Source organism: Arachis ipaensis, chromosome B2 (assembly GCF_059453495.1).
Source record: "Arachis ipaensis isolate K30076 ecotype BB chromosome B2, ASM5945349v1, whole genome shotgun sequence".
Lineage (NCBI taxonomy): Eukaryota > Viridiplantae > Streptophyta > Magnoliopsida > Fabales > Fabaceae > Arachis > Arachis ipaensis.
In genome coordinates, this window is record NC_142437.1 from 26,615,560 (window position 1) to 26,628,117 (window position 12,558).

At 37.5% G+C, this 12,558-nt stretch overlaps 1 non-coding gene across 1 annotated transcript; it reads right to left on the bottom strand.

Moving 5' to 3' along the window:
• Nucleotides 1–9,778: 9,778 nt before the first annotated feature.
• LOC148573382 (small nucleolar RNA R71) lies at nucleotides 9,779–9,886 on the bottom strand. The gene has a single exon (XR_015906714.1). It is a non-coding gene; the product is annotated as a small nucleolar RNA R71 (small nucleolar RNA).
• Between the last annotated feature and the right edge of the window lie 2,672 nt (nucleotides 9,887–12,558).

The following is a 12,558-nucleotide window of genomic DNA, read 5'->3' on the forward strand; positions in this document are numbered from 1 at the left end:
AGACATTCATGGCAAGGGTTGAGAGTTAAGCTTTCTATCCTAGTCATTAATGATCATACAATATTTATCAAGAGCTTATCTTATTTAGTCATCTCTAACAATGGAAGAAGGTACAAAATTATCTTCACATGAGAGAAAGTCAAATAGGACTAGTTAATCTCAATCCAAAAGTCCTAATCAACCTACTAATTAAATTAGCAAGAGATTAGAGTCAATGAAAATAATATTAACTAACAACCCTAGATCACCAACATGAGTTGGGTATTAATGACTCAAGATTGCCTAATTCCTCTTTCCAAGCCAAGAATGTTCAAAGATCTACTCTAACATCCTTCCAAGCATTTTATCAAACACTTGGAAGGCATAAAAGGAAAGCATGGTAAATTGACAACAAGAGTATTAAATCTACAACTACCCAATTGTAAGGAATTAACAACAACTCAATTAAACAACAAGGGAATATAAAACATGAATTGAATTAAAAGAAAATTCAAATCCAATAATAGTGCATCAACGTAAAAAAGACATCAAAGGGGAATTTGACAAGAAAACTAAGAGAGCATATATGTAACAACAAGAAATTGAAATGGAAACAAGATGAAAATAGGAAATTAAACCTAAATCTAAGAAGAATTAACCTAATCCTAACCTAATTCTAGAGAGAAGAGGGAACTTCTCTTTCTAGAAAACTAACTAAAGGCTTATCATAACTAATCTAAGTACTCCCCCCTTGTCCAATCTTCAATTCTTCATGAAATAGTCTCTGGAATCAGTTGGATTTGGGCCTAGGAAGCTCAGAAATTCCCCCAGCGTTTTCACTTTAATGAGGTCACGTGCGAGCTGCGACGCATACGCAAGGGTCACGCATACGCGTCGCTTGGCATTTTACTTTCCACACGTACGCGTCAGGTCACGCGTACGCGTTGCCATGCAACTTCATCTCCACGCGTGCGCGTTGATGAATGCACTCCAAATCCTTGATTTTCCATTAATTCTCCACTTGCATGCTTTTCTCTTCACTCCTTTGATCCATTCCTAGCCTTTTCAACCTGAATTCACTAACAAACACATCAAGGCATCTAGTGGAATCAAATGTGAATTAAAACTAGCAAATTAAAGGCCTAAGAAGCATGTTTTTACACTTAAACACAGATTAAAGGAGAATTATAAAACCATGCTATTTCATTGAATAAATGTGAGAAAAGTTGATAAAATCTCCTAAAATCAACACAAGATAAACCACAAAATTAGGCTTTATCAAATCTCCCCACACTTAAACCAAGCATGTCCTCATGTTAAACCAAGAAAGACACAAAGGGTGTCAATATTTATTCAACGCAAACTAACTAGATGCAATCTATCTACATGCAACTATTTAAATGCAAGTATCTAAATGGATGCAATTATTTGGTCAAAATAAATCAATTCCCAACAAAACATATGTAAGCATAAGGGCTAAAGCAATCATAATCAAATCAACCCACAATTGAATTGAGTTATTGAAAAGAATTTTAACAACTTGCAAGAAAAGAGATAATCATCGTGAAAACATGTAATTGAGCAATCGAACCTCACCAAATGTGTATCCACTCTAATCACTCAAGTGTATAGGGTTGATTCACTCAATTCTTTCCTAATCATGCTTTCCAAGATTTGTTTTTCATCTAACAATCAATAATTATTTCATGCATGCATACAAATATCATGAGGACTTTTTCATAGGTTGTAATGGGGCTAGGGTCAAGGTAGGATGCATATGGCTAAGTGGACTAGAATTTGAATCTTTGATTAACTTAAACTTCCCACCTAACCTATATAACAACCTATAAAATTCTAAACAAACCTAACTACCCATAATCCTCACTTTTTCACACACTCATGTATTCTCTTTTCAATTCACATCCTATATGCATTGATATTATTGAACTCTACTTTGGGGTGTTTTGTCCCCTTTTTATTACTTTTCTTTTCTTTCTTTTCTATATATTTTTTTCCTTTCATTTTTTTCTTCATCATTTTTTTCCTTTTTTCCAAACTAAAATATATACAAGAGTATCAATGCATATGGTTTAAACATTCAATGCATGAGCATGTATCCAATTCTCAAAACTTTGACAAAAATACAAAAACACTCTTTTATCCCAACCAATGTTCCCAACTCTCCCAAACTTGAATGATAAGTACTCTCACTAGCCTAAGCTAATCAAAGATTCAAACAAGGGACATTTATTATTTTTCACTTAAGGCTTGTAATGTGCTAAAGTTAAGAATAAATGGGTTAAGCATAGGCTCAAAATTGGCTAACAATGGAAGATAAAAGGTAGGCTATTTGGGTAAGTGAGCTTAATGAAACAATGACCTCAATCATATAAATACATGTATACACAAAATAATGGACATAAAGAATCAAACAAATCAGAGATTACAATAATAGAAAGAGAATAGTCACACACAAGAAGGAAATAAAGTGGTTATATGATGTAACCACACAATTAGGCTCAAATCTCACCTGCTTGTGTTCTTAGCTCAAAAACATGATCCACAATATATAATTCAAGTAAGTTCTAAAAATTTTTTTTTCAAATCAATTGGGGGGAGGGGGGGAGGGTTGCCCTATAAGTAAATTCCTTGGAAAATTTCATAATTTTGACTAAGCTTATTATTATTATTATTATATATCCTAAATGCAATGTTGTGATTGAGACAGGTAAAAATTCCTTAGTTTAATTCCCTTTTCTTCAACCAAACCAAATTCTCATATGCAAAAAGGGTAAACCAAGCTCAATAATCCACAATTTTTCAATCACAACTAGTAAACTCAAATATATATATATATATATATATATATGTCTGAAATGGTCACCCAAAATAGAAATTCTACCGATGCCAGCAACCTTCCCACACTTAGAAGAAAGCATCGTCCTCGATGCTACGACTGAGACTGGGTGAGAGGGTCAACGTCTGCATCTGGCTGGGGCTGTGGCTGTGGCTGTGGCTCTGTGGAAGCCTGAATCTGCGTAGGTGCCTCTGCCGGCTGAGCCTCCTCCTCGTGATCCTCCTCCTCCGCCTCAGACTGGTCGGAAGAAGTGTCGGAGTCAGAGGGCATTTCGGCGCCCAGTGATGCCAGCATCCGACTCAAGTGCTCATAGCGTCGCGTGTGGTGACGCTTACTCCGATCCATGCGCTCAATGGGGTGCTGAACGAGTCAGTAAGTCAGCTGGGGTGCTGATGATGGTGGTGCTGGCCTGGTGGATCTGGATGGTGCTGCAGAAGGTCCGGTTGCAGCTGAAGAATAAGACGGCCCAGATGCCGCTGCTGAGGGGGCTCGAGCTCTACGCAGGGCTGCTGGTCTGTCACTCACCCAGGTCCCCCACGGAATAGTCTTCTCCTTTCCGTGGACTGCTGGTGGTGACTCATCATCTGGCAGCTATGGTACTCATCTCGGAGAGCTAGATCTATGACCAAACTCGGAAAAAGGAGTGTGCTTCTAATATGGGCTCGCTACATAAACTTTCTGATGAGCCAGGGAAGTGATGCACCACTATTTCGTGGTACATCTTATGCTTAATTGAGTAAATTTTATCCACTATTCTCATACTTATTCATATAATTCGCATGTTTTACATTTTTCTTCCTAATTTTGTGCTATGATTAAAAACATGCTTCTTTGGCCTTAAATTTGCTAATTTTAATCCTCTCTTGTTACCATTTGATGTCTTGATATGTGTGTTAAGTGATTTCAGGGTTTATAGGGCAGGAATAACTTAGAGGATGGAAAGGAAGCATGCAAAAGTGGAAGGAATACAAGAAACTGAAGGAATTGCTAAGCTGTCAACCCTAACCTCTTCGTACTAAATCCACCATAACTAGAGCTATAAAGGTCCAAATGAGGCGGTTCCAGTTGCGTTGAAAATCTAACATTCAGGGCTTCGAAATGATATGCAATTTGCCATAGTTACCATGTTTTTAGGTGACGCGCATGCGTGATGTACGCGTACGCGTGACACGCGCAAAAGACTATCGACGCGTACGCGTGACGTACGCGTACGCGTGACATGCGCCACGTGCAGAAAATGTAGAAAATGCTATGGGCGATTTTGGGCTGGCCTTTGACCCAGTTCTCGGCTCAGAAAACACAGATTAGAGGCTGCAGAATGGGGGAATCATTCATCGGGACACAACTTTCATTATTCATAATTTTAGGTTTTAGATGTAGTTTTCTAGAGAGATGCTCTCTCCTCTCTCTAGGTTTTAGGATTATTAGGTTTAGCTATTTTTAATTTTAGATTTCTACTTTACTTTACTTTAGTTTCTCTTCTACTCTTATTTGTTCTAACACTTTAGTTTATCTATCTTCTCTTGTTGATTTATTTATTCTCCAATTTAGTTTATGAACTCCATGTTAGATTCAATTTCTTATTAATGCAAGTTGAGGTATTTCATGTTTATTACTTCTTCCTTTATTTGTTATCATTGATTTTGCAATTATTGGTTTTAGATTTTACATTCTCTTATTGCTTTTTCTATACTTTTGTTTTATGCCTTCCAAGTGTTTAATAAAATGCTTGGTTGGATTTTAAACTAGCTTTTTATGTTCTTAGCTAAGATTGAGTAATTGGAGACTCTTGAATTGTCAAAGTCTCTTGTTGATTAGCAATTGAAAGTTTCTAGTTGATTTGAATTCCACTAAAGCTAGTCTTTCCTTAGGAGTTGACTAGGACTTGAGGAATCAAATTGATTTATCCACTTGACTTTCCTTCATAGTTAGAGGTTGACTAAGTGGGAGTAATAGACAATTACTATCATAATTGATGATGATAATGAGGATAGGAATTCCAATTCTCAATACTTGTTAAGAGTTTTCTTAGTTATTAATTTAATTTCTTGCCATTTTATTTCCTTATTCCTTATTTCAAAAACCCAAAAAGATACTTTTCCACAACCAATAGTAAAAACACTTTCCTATAATTTCTTGAGAGACAACCCGAGGTTTAAATACTTTGGTTATTATTTTTAGGGGTTTGTTACTTGTGACAACCAAATTTTTGTATGAAAGGATTCTTTGTTGGTTTAGAAACTATACTTGCAACGAGAACTCATTTGTGAAATTCTTTACCGACAAAAATCCGTTCATCAGGAAGGTACAGCTCCTTTCCCTCAATAATGCACCCAATCAGAACCAACATGTCAACCAGGATCTTAGTGAAGTGTGTGCTAGGCATGACGTAGTGGGCAAGAATCTACTACCACACCTTAGCCTCCTTCCTCAAATACTCAAACCTCATCCCCTTGGATTTCAGTTTGTTGGCATCCATCTCCCAAGGGGAGTCCAGTTGGGCAACTACACTCCTCAATGCATCATAATCATAGGTCAGGCAATGCATCTCCACCTCAGCCTGCTGAAAAGCATCCTTGTCACTGACCTTGGGCTAACAGTGGAGTGCCTCCTCAATATCAGCTTTTGTGACCATAATTTTCCTGCCCCTTAAGTGAACCGCGTCAAGGGTCGCTCTAAAGAAATTGCAGTAAAAATCGCGAATCCAAGACTCATTCACTTGTGCTAGCTCTCTGTCCAAGAAAGACCAGCCCCTCTCCTCAATCCGAGGCTCAGTAAACCGCCTCAAATCGGAGGGGATATCTAGCTTCTTCTCCAAGTTGAGATGCTGTCGCTGAAAGAGCAGAAACCGGAGTTCACAATAAAGATTAGGAAACCTCTCTGAGTCGGCAGAGGGCAGGAGCTGATTGATGAGCGGATAATTTATACGCTTTTTGGCATTATTTTTAGTATGTTTTTAGTAGGATCTAGTTACTTTTAGGGATGTTTTTCTTAGTTTTTATGTTAAATTCACATTTCTGGACTTTACTATGAGTTTGTGTGTTTTTCTGTGATTTCAGGTATTTTCTGGCTGAAATTGAGGGACTTGAGCAAAAATCAGATTCAGAGGTTGAAGAAGGACTGCTGATGCTGTTGGATTCTGACCTCCCTGCAGTCAAAATAGATTTTCTGGAGCTACAGAATTCAAAATGGTGCGCTTCCAATTGCGTTGGAAAGTAGACATCCAGGGATTTCCAGCAATATATAATAGTCCATACTTTGGCCGAGTTTAGATGACGCAAAAGGGCATTGAACTCCAGTTCTACGCTGCAGTCTGGAGTTAAACGCCAGAAACACGTCACGAACCAGAGTTGAATGCCAGAAACACGTTACAAACTGGCGTTCAACTCCAAGAATGACCTCTCCACGTGTAAACTTCAAGCTCAGCCCAAGCACACACCAAGTGGGCCCCGGAAGTGGATTTATGCATCAATTACTTACTTCTGTAAACCCTAGTAACTAGTTTAGTATAAATAGGACTTTTTACTATTGTATTAGACATCTTGGGACGTTTAGTTCTTAGATCATGGAGGCTGGCCATTCGGCCATGCCTGAACCTTTCACTTATGTATTTTTCAACGGTAGAGTTTCTGCACTCCATAGATTAAGGTGTGGAGCTCTGCTGTTCCTCAAGGATTAATGCAAAGTACTACTGTTTTTCTATTCAATTCAACTTATTCCGCTTCTAAGATATTCATTCGCACTTCACTATGAATGTGATGATCGTGACAGTCATCATCATTCCCCCATGAACGCGTGCCTGACAACCACTTTCGTTCTACCTTAGATTGAATGGGTATCTCTTGGATATCTAATACAGGGGACCGAGTCCGAGTTATTAGTGTCTACGTGGTATAAGTTAGAACCCATGGATGGCCATTCCTGAGATCCGAAAAGTCTAAACCTTGTCTGTGGTATTCCGACTAGGATCTGGGAAGGGATGGCTGTGACGAACTTCAAACTCGTGAGTGCTGGGCATAGTAACAGACGCAAAAGGATAGTAAATCTTATTCCAGTATGATCGAGAACCTCCAGATGATTAGCCATGCCGTGACAGAGCATTTGGACCATTTTCACAAGAGAGGATGGGATGTAGCCATTGACAACGGTGATGCCCTTACAGAAAGCTTGCCATGGAAAGGGGTAAGACTGATTGGATGAAGACAGCAGGAAAGCAGAGATTCAGAGAAACGAAAACATCTCTATACGCTTATCTGAAATTCTCACCAATGATTTACATAAGTATTTCTATCTTTATTTTATGTTTATTTATTATTTAATTTCGAAAACTCTATAATCAATTATTATCTGCCTGACTGAGATTTACAAGATGACCATAGCTTGCTTCATACCAACAATCTCCGTGGGATCAACCCTTACTCACGTAAGGTTTTATTACTTGGACGACCCAGTGCACTTGCTGGTTAGTTGTGCGAAGTTGTAAAGTTATGTCTAGACCATGGTATTGTGCACCAGTTATTGGCGCCATGCCAGGGAGAGAACGAACAACAAATTTTACAACCTCAGAGTAACAATTTCGCATACCAAGTTTTTGGCGCCGTTGCCGGGGATTGTTCGAGTTTGGACAACTGACGGTTCATCTTGTTACTCAGATTAGGTAATTTTCTTTTTGTTTTATTTTCAAAAATTTTTCAAAAATCTTTCAAAAATTTCTCATCTGTTTTCGAAAATTATTCTAAATTTTTAAGAATAAATTCTAGTGTTTCATGAAGCATGTTGAAGCCTGGCTGGCTGTAAAGTCAGGTCTAATTCTTTTGGATAGGGGCTTCCAACTATCAGCATAGAGGCAAGTTAATTTGAATATCAGCTGTTGCATGCCTGATTTATATCCTAAAGCTGACTGGCTATTAAGCCATGTCCAACCCTTTGATTGGAGCTTTGGGCTAATGTTGAAAGATTCCTGGAATTCTTCTTAAAAATTTTGGAATCCTTATTTTTCTTTTTCACATTAATTTTCGAAAAATCCAAAAAAAAAATTATAAAGTCATAAAAATAAAAAATATTTTATGTTTCTTGTTTGAGTCTTGAGTCAATTTTAAGTTTGGTGTCAATTGCATTTTTTGAAAATTCATGCATTCATAGTGTTCTTCATGATCTTCAAGTTGTTCTTGGCCAGTCTTCTTGTTTGATCTTCATATTTTCTTGTTTTGTGTCTTTTCTTGTTTTTCATATGCATTATTGCATTCATAGTGTCTATACATGAAAAATTTCTAAATTTGGTGTCTTGCATGTTTTCTTTTCTTGAAAATTTTTCAAAAATAAGTTTTTGGTGTTCATCTTGACATTCAAAGTGTTCTTGGTGTTCATCTTGACATTCATAGTGTTCTTGCATGCATCACATGTTTTGATCCAAAATTTTCATGCATTAAGTCTTTTTCATGTTTTTCTCTTTCATCATTAAAAATTCAAAAAATCAAAAAAATATCTTTCCCTTTTTCACTCATAAATTTTTGAAAATTTGAATTGACTTTTTCAAAATTTTTTAAAATTTAGTTGTTTCTTATGAGTCAAATCAAATTTTCAATTTAAAAATATTATCTTTTTCAAAAATCAAATCTTTTTCATTTTTCATAATTATTTTTGAAAATTTTAAAAATATTTTTCAAAAATCTTTTTCTTAATTTTATTTCATAATTTTCGAAAATACCATCAACAATTAATGTTTTGATTCAAAAATTTTAAGTTTGTTACTTGCTTGTTAAGAAAGATTCAAACTTTAAGTTCTAGAATCATATCTTGTGATTTCTTGTGAATCAAGTCATTAATTGTGATTTTAAAAATCAAATCTTTTTCAAAACTAATTCTAATCATATCTTTCTATCATATCTTTTTTTTTTTTAAATCTTATCTTTTTCAAAAATTTGATTTTCAAATATCTTTTCTAACTTCTTATCTTCTTATCTTTTCAAAATTGATCTTCAAATCTTTTTCAACTAACTAATTGACTTTTTGTTTGTTTCTTATCTTTTTCAAAACTACCTAACTAACTCTCTCTCTCTAATTTTCGAAAATCTCTTCCCTCTTTTTCAAAATTCTTTTTAATTAAATAGTTATTTCAATTTTCAATTTTAATTTGATTTCATTCCTAATTTTCGAAAATCACTAACACTTTTTCAAAATTTTATTTTCGAAAATCCTCCCTCTCTCTCATCTCCTTCTATTTATTTATTCATCTACTAACACTTTATCTCACCCAAATTCGAACCCCCTCTTCCATCTGTGTTCGAATTTTCTCTTCTTCCCTTCTTTACATTACATTCTTTTCTTCTTCTACTCACACAGGGGAACCTCTATACCTGGGTAAAAAGGATCCCTATTATTATTTTTTTTCTGTTTCCTCTTTTTCATATGAGCAGGAGCAAGGACAAGAACATTCTTGTTGAAGCAGACCCTGAACCTGAAAGGAGTCTGAAGAGGAAACTAAGAGAAGCTAAAATACAACAATCCAGAGATAACCTTACAAAAATTTTTGAACAAGAAGAAGAGATGGCAGCCGAAAATAATAATAATACAAGGAGGATGCTTGGTGACTTTACTGCACCTAATTCCAATTTACATGGAAGAAGCATCTCCATCCCTACTATTGGAGCAAACAATTTTGACCTGAAACCTCAATTAGTTTCTCTGACGCAACAAAACTGCAAGTTTCATGGACTTCCATCTGAAGATCCTTTTCAGTTCTTAACTGAATTCTTGCAGATCTGTGATACTGTTAAAAATAATGGAGTAGATCCTGAAGTCTACAGGCTCATGCTTTTCCCATTTGCTGTAAGAGACAGAGCTAGAATATGGTTGGACTCTCAACCTAAGGATAGCCTGAACTCTTGGGATAAGTTGGTCAAGGCTTTCTTAGCCAAGTTCTTTCCTCCCCAAAAGCTGAGTAAGCTTAGAGTGGATGTTCAAAACTTCAGACAGAAAGAAGGTGAATCCCTCTATGAAGCTTGGGAGAGATACAAGAAACTGACCAAAAAGTGTCCTTCTGACATGCTTTCAGAATGGACCATCCTGGATATATTCTATGATGGTCTGTCTGAATTAGCTAAGATGTCATTGGATACTTCTACAGGTGGATCCATTCACCTAAAGAAAACGCCTGCAGAAGCTCAAAAACTCATTGACATGGTTGCTAATAACCAGTTTATATACACTTCTGAGAGGAATCCTGTGAGAAATGGAACGCCTCAGAAGAAGGGAGTTCTTGAAATTGATACTCTGAATGCCATATTGGCTCAGAACAAAATATTGACTCAGCAAGTCAATATGATTTCTCAGAGTCTGAATGGAATACAAGCTGCATCCAACAGTACTCAAGAGGCATCTTCTGAAGAAGAAGCTTATGATCCTGAGAACCCCTGCAATAACAGAGGTAAATTATATGGGTGAACCTTATGGAAACACCTATAACTCCTCATGGAGAAATCACCCAAATTTCTCATGGAAGGATCAACAAAAGCCTCAACAAGGCTTTAATAATGGTGGAAGAAACAGGTTTAGCAATAGCAAGCCTTTTCCATCATCCACTCAGCAACAGACAGATAACTATGAACAAAATACCTCTAATTTAGCAAACTTAGTCTCTGATCTATCTAAGGCCACTGTGAGTTTCATGAATGAAACAAGGTCCTCCATTAGAAATTTGGAAGCACAAGTGGGCCAGCTGAGTAAAAGAATCACTGAAACCCCTCCTAGTACTCTCCCAAGCAATACAGAAGAGAATCCAAAAGGAGAGTGCAAGGCCATTGAATTAATTACCATGGCCGAACCTGTAAGGGAGGTTGAGGACGTGAATCCCAGTGAGGAAGACCTCCTGGGACGTCCAGTGATCAATAAGGAGTTTCCCTCTGAGGAACCAAAGGAATCTGAGGCTCATCTAGAGACCATAGAGATTCCATTAAACCTCCTTACGCCCTTCATGAGTTCTGATGAGTATTCTTCTTCTGAAGAAAATGAGGATGTCACTGAAGAACAAGTTGCCAAGTTTCTTGGTGCAATCATGAAGCTGAATGCCAATTTATTTGGTAATGAGACTTGGGGAGATGAACCTCCCCTGTTCACCAATGAACTAAATGCATTGGATCAACTGAGATTGCCTAAGAAGAAACAGGATCCTGGAAAGTTCCTAATACCTTGTACCATAGGCACCATGACCTTTGAGAAGGCTCTATGTGACCTGGGGTCAGGAATAAACCTCATGCCACTCTCTGTAATGGAGAAACTGGGAATCTTTGAGGTACAAGCTGCTAAAATCTCATTAGAGATGGCAGACAATTCCAGAAAACAGGCTTATGGACAAGTAGAGGACATATTAGTAAAGGTTGAAGGCCTTTACATCCCTGCTGATTTCATAATCCTAGATACTGGGAAGGATGAGGATGAATCCATCATCCTTGGAAGACCCTTCCTAGCCACAGCAAGAGCTGTGATAGATGTTAACAGAGGTGAATTAATCCTTCAATTGAATGGGGACTCCCTTGTGTTTACAACTCAAGGTTATCCTTCTGTAAACATGAAAAAGAGGCACAGTAAGCTTCTCCCACTGCAGAGTCAACCAGAGCCCCCACAGTCAAACTCTAAGTTTGGTGTTGGGAAGTCTCAACAATGCTCTGAACATCTGTGAGGCTCCATGAGAGCCCACTGTCAAGCTATTGACATTAAAGAAGCGCTTGTTGGGAGACAACCCAATTTTTATTTATCTAATTTTAATTTATTTTTATTGTTATTTCATGTTTTATTAGGTTCATGATCATTTGGAGTCACAAAATAAATATAAAAATTGAAAACGGAATCAAAAACAGCAGAAGAAAAATCACACCCTGGAGGAGGATCTTACTGGCGTTTAAACGCCAGTAAGGAGCATCTGGCTGGCGTTCAACGCCAGAACAGAGCATGGATCTGGCGTTGAACGCCAGAAACAAGCAGCATCCTGGCGTTCAGACGCCAGAAATGCACACTTAGGAAGAGCTGGCGCTGAACGCCAGAAACAAGCATCTGGCTGGCGTTCAACGCTAGAAACATGCTGCATCTGAGCGCTGAACGCCCAGAACAAGCATCAATTCGGCGTTTAAACGCCAGAATTGCATGCAAAGGCATTTCACATGCCTAATTGGTGCAGGGATGTAAGTCTTTAACACCTCAAGATCTGTGGACCTCACAGGATCATCTCAGGATCTGTGGACCCCACAGGATCCCCACCTTCCCTCCTCATAATCCTAGATTCTTCGACATCTTCTTCTTCTTTTATTCTTTCTTCTTTTGCTCGAGGGCGAGCAACATTCTAAGTTTGGTGTGGTAAAAGCATATTTCTTTTTTTTTTCCATAACCATTGATGGCACCTAAGGCCAGAGAAACCTCTAGAAAGAGGAAAGGAAAGACAAAAGCTTCCATCAAGGGTCTATAGCTCAGTGGTAGAACATTTGACTACAAATCAAGAGATCCCTGAGATACCTCAGGGGATACATTTTCCTCTACACAATTATTGGGATCAACTAAGGGTGGAACATCAAGAGCACTCCATCATCCTTCATGAAATTAGAGAAGATCAAAAAGCAATGAGGGAGGAGCAACAAAGACAAGGAAGAGACATAGAAGAGCTCAAGGACATCATTGGTTCCTCAAGAAGAAAACGCCATCATCACTAAGGTGGACTCATTCCTTGTTCTTAA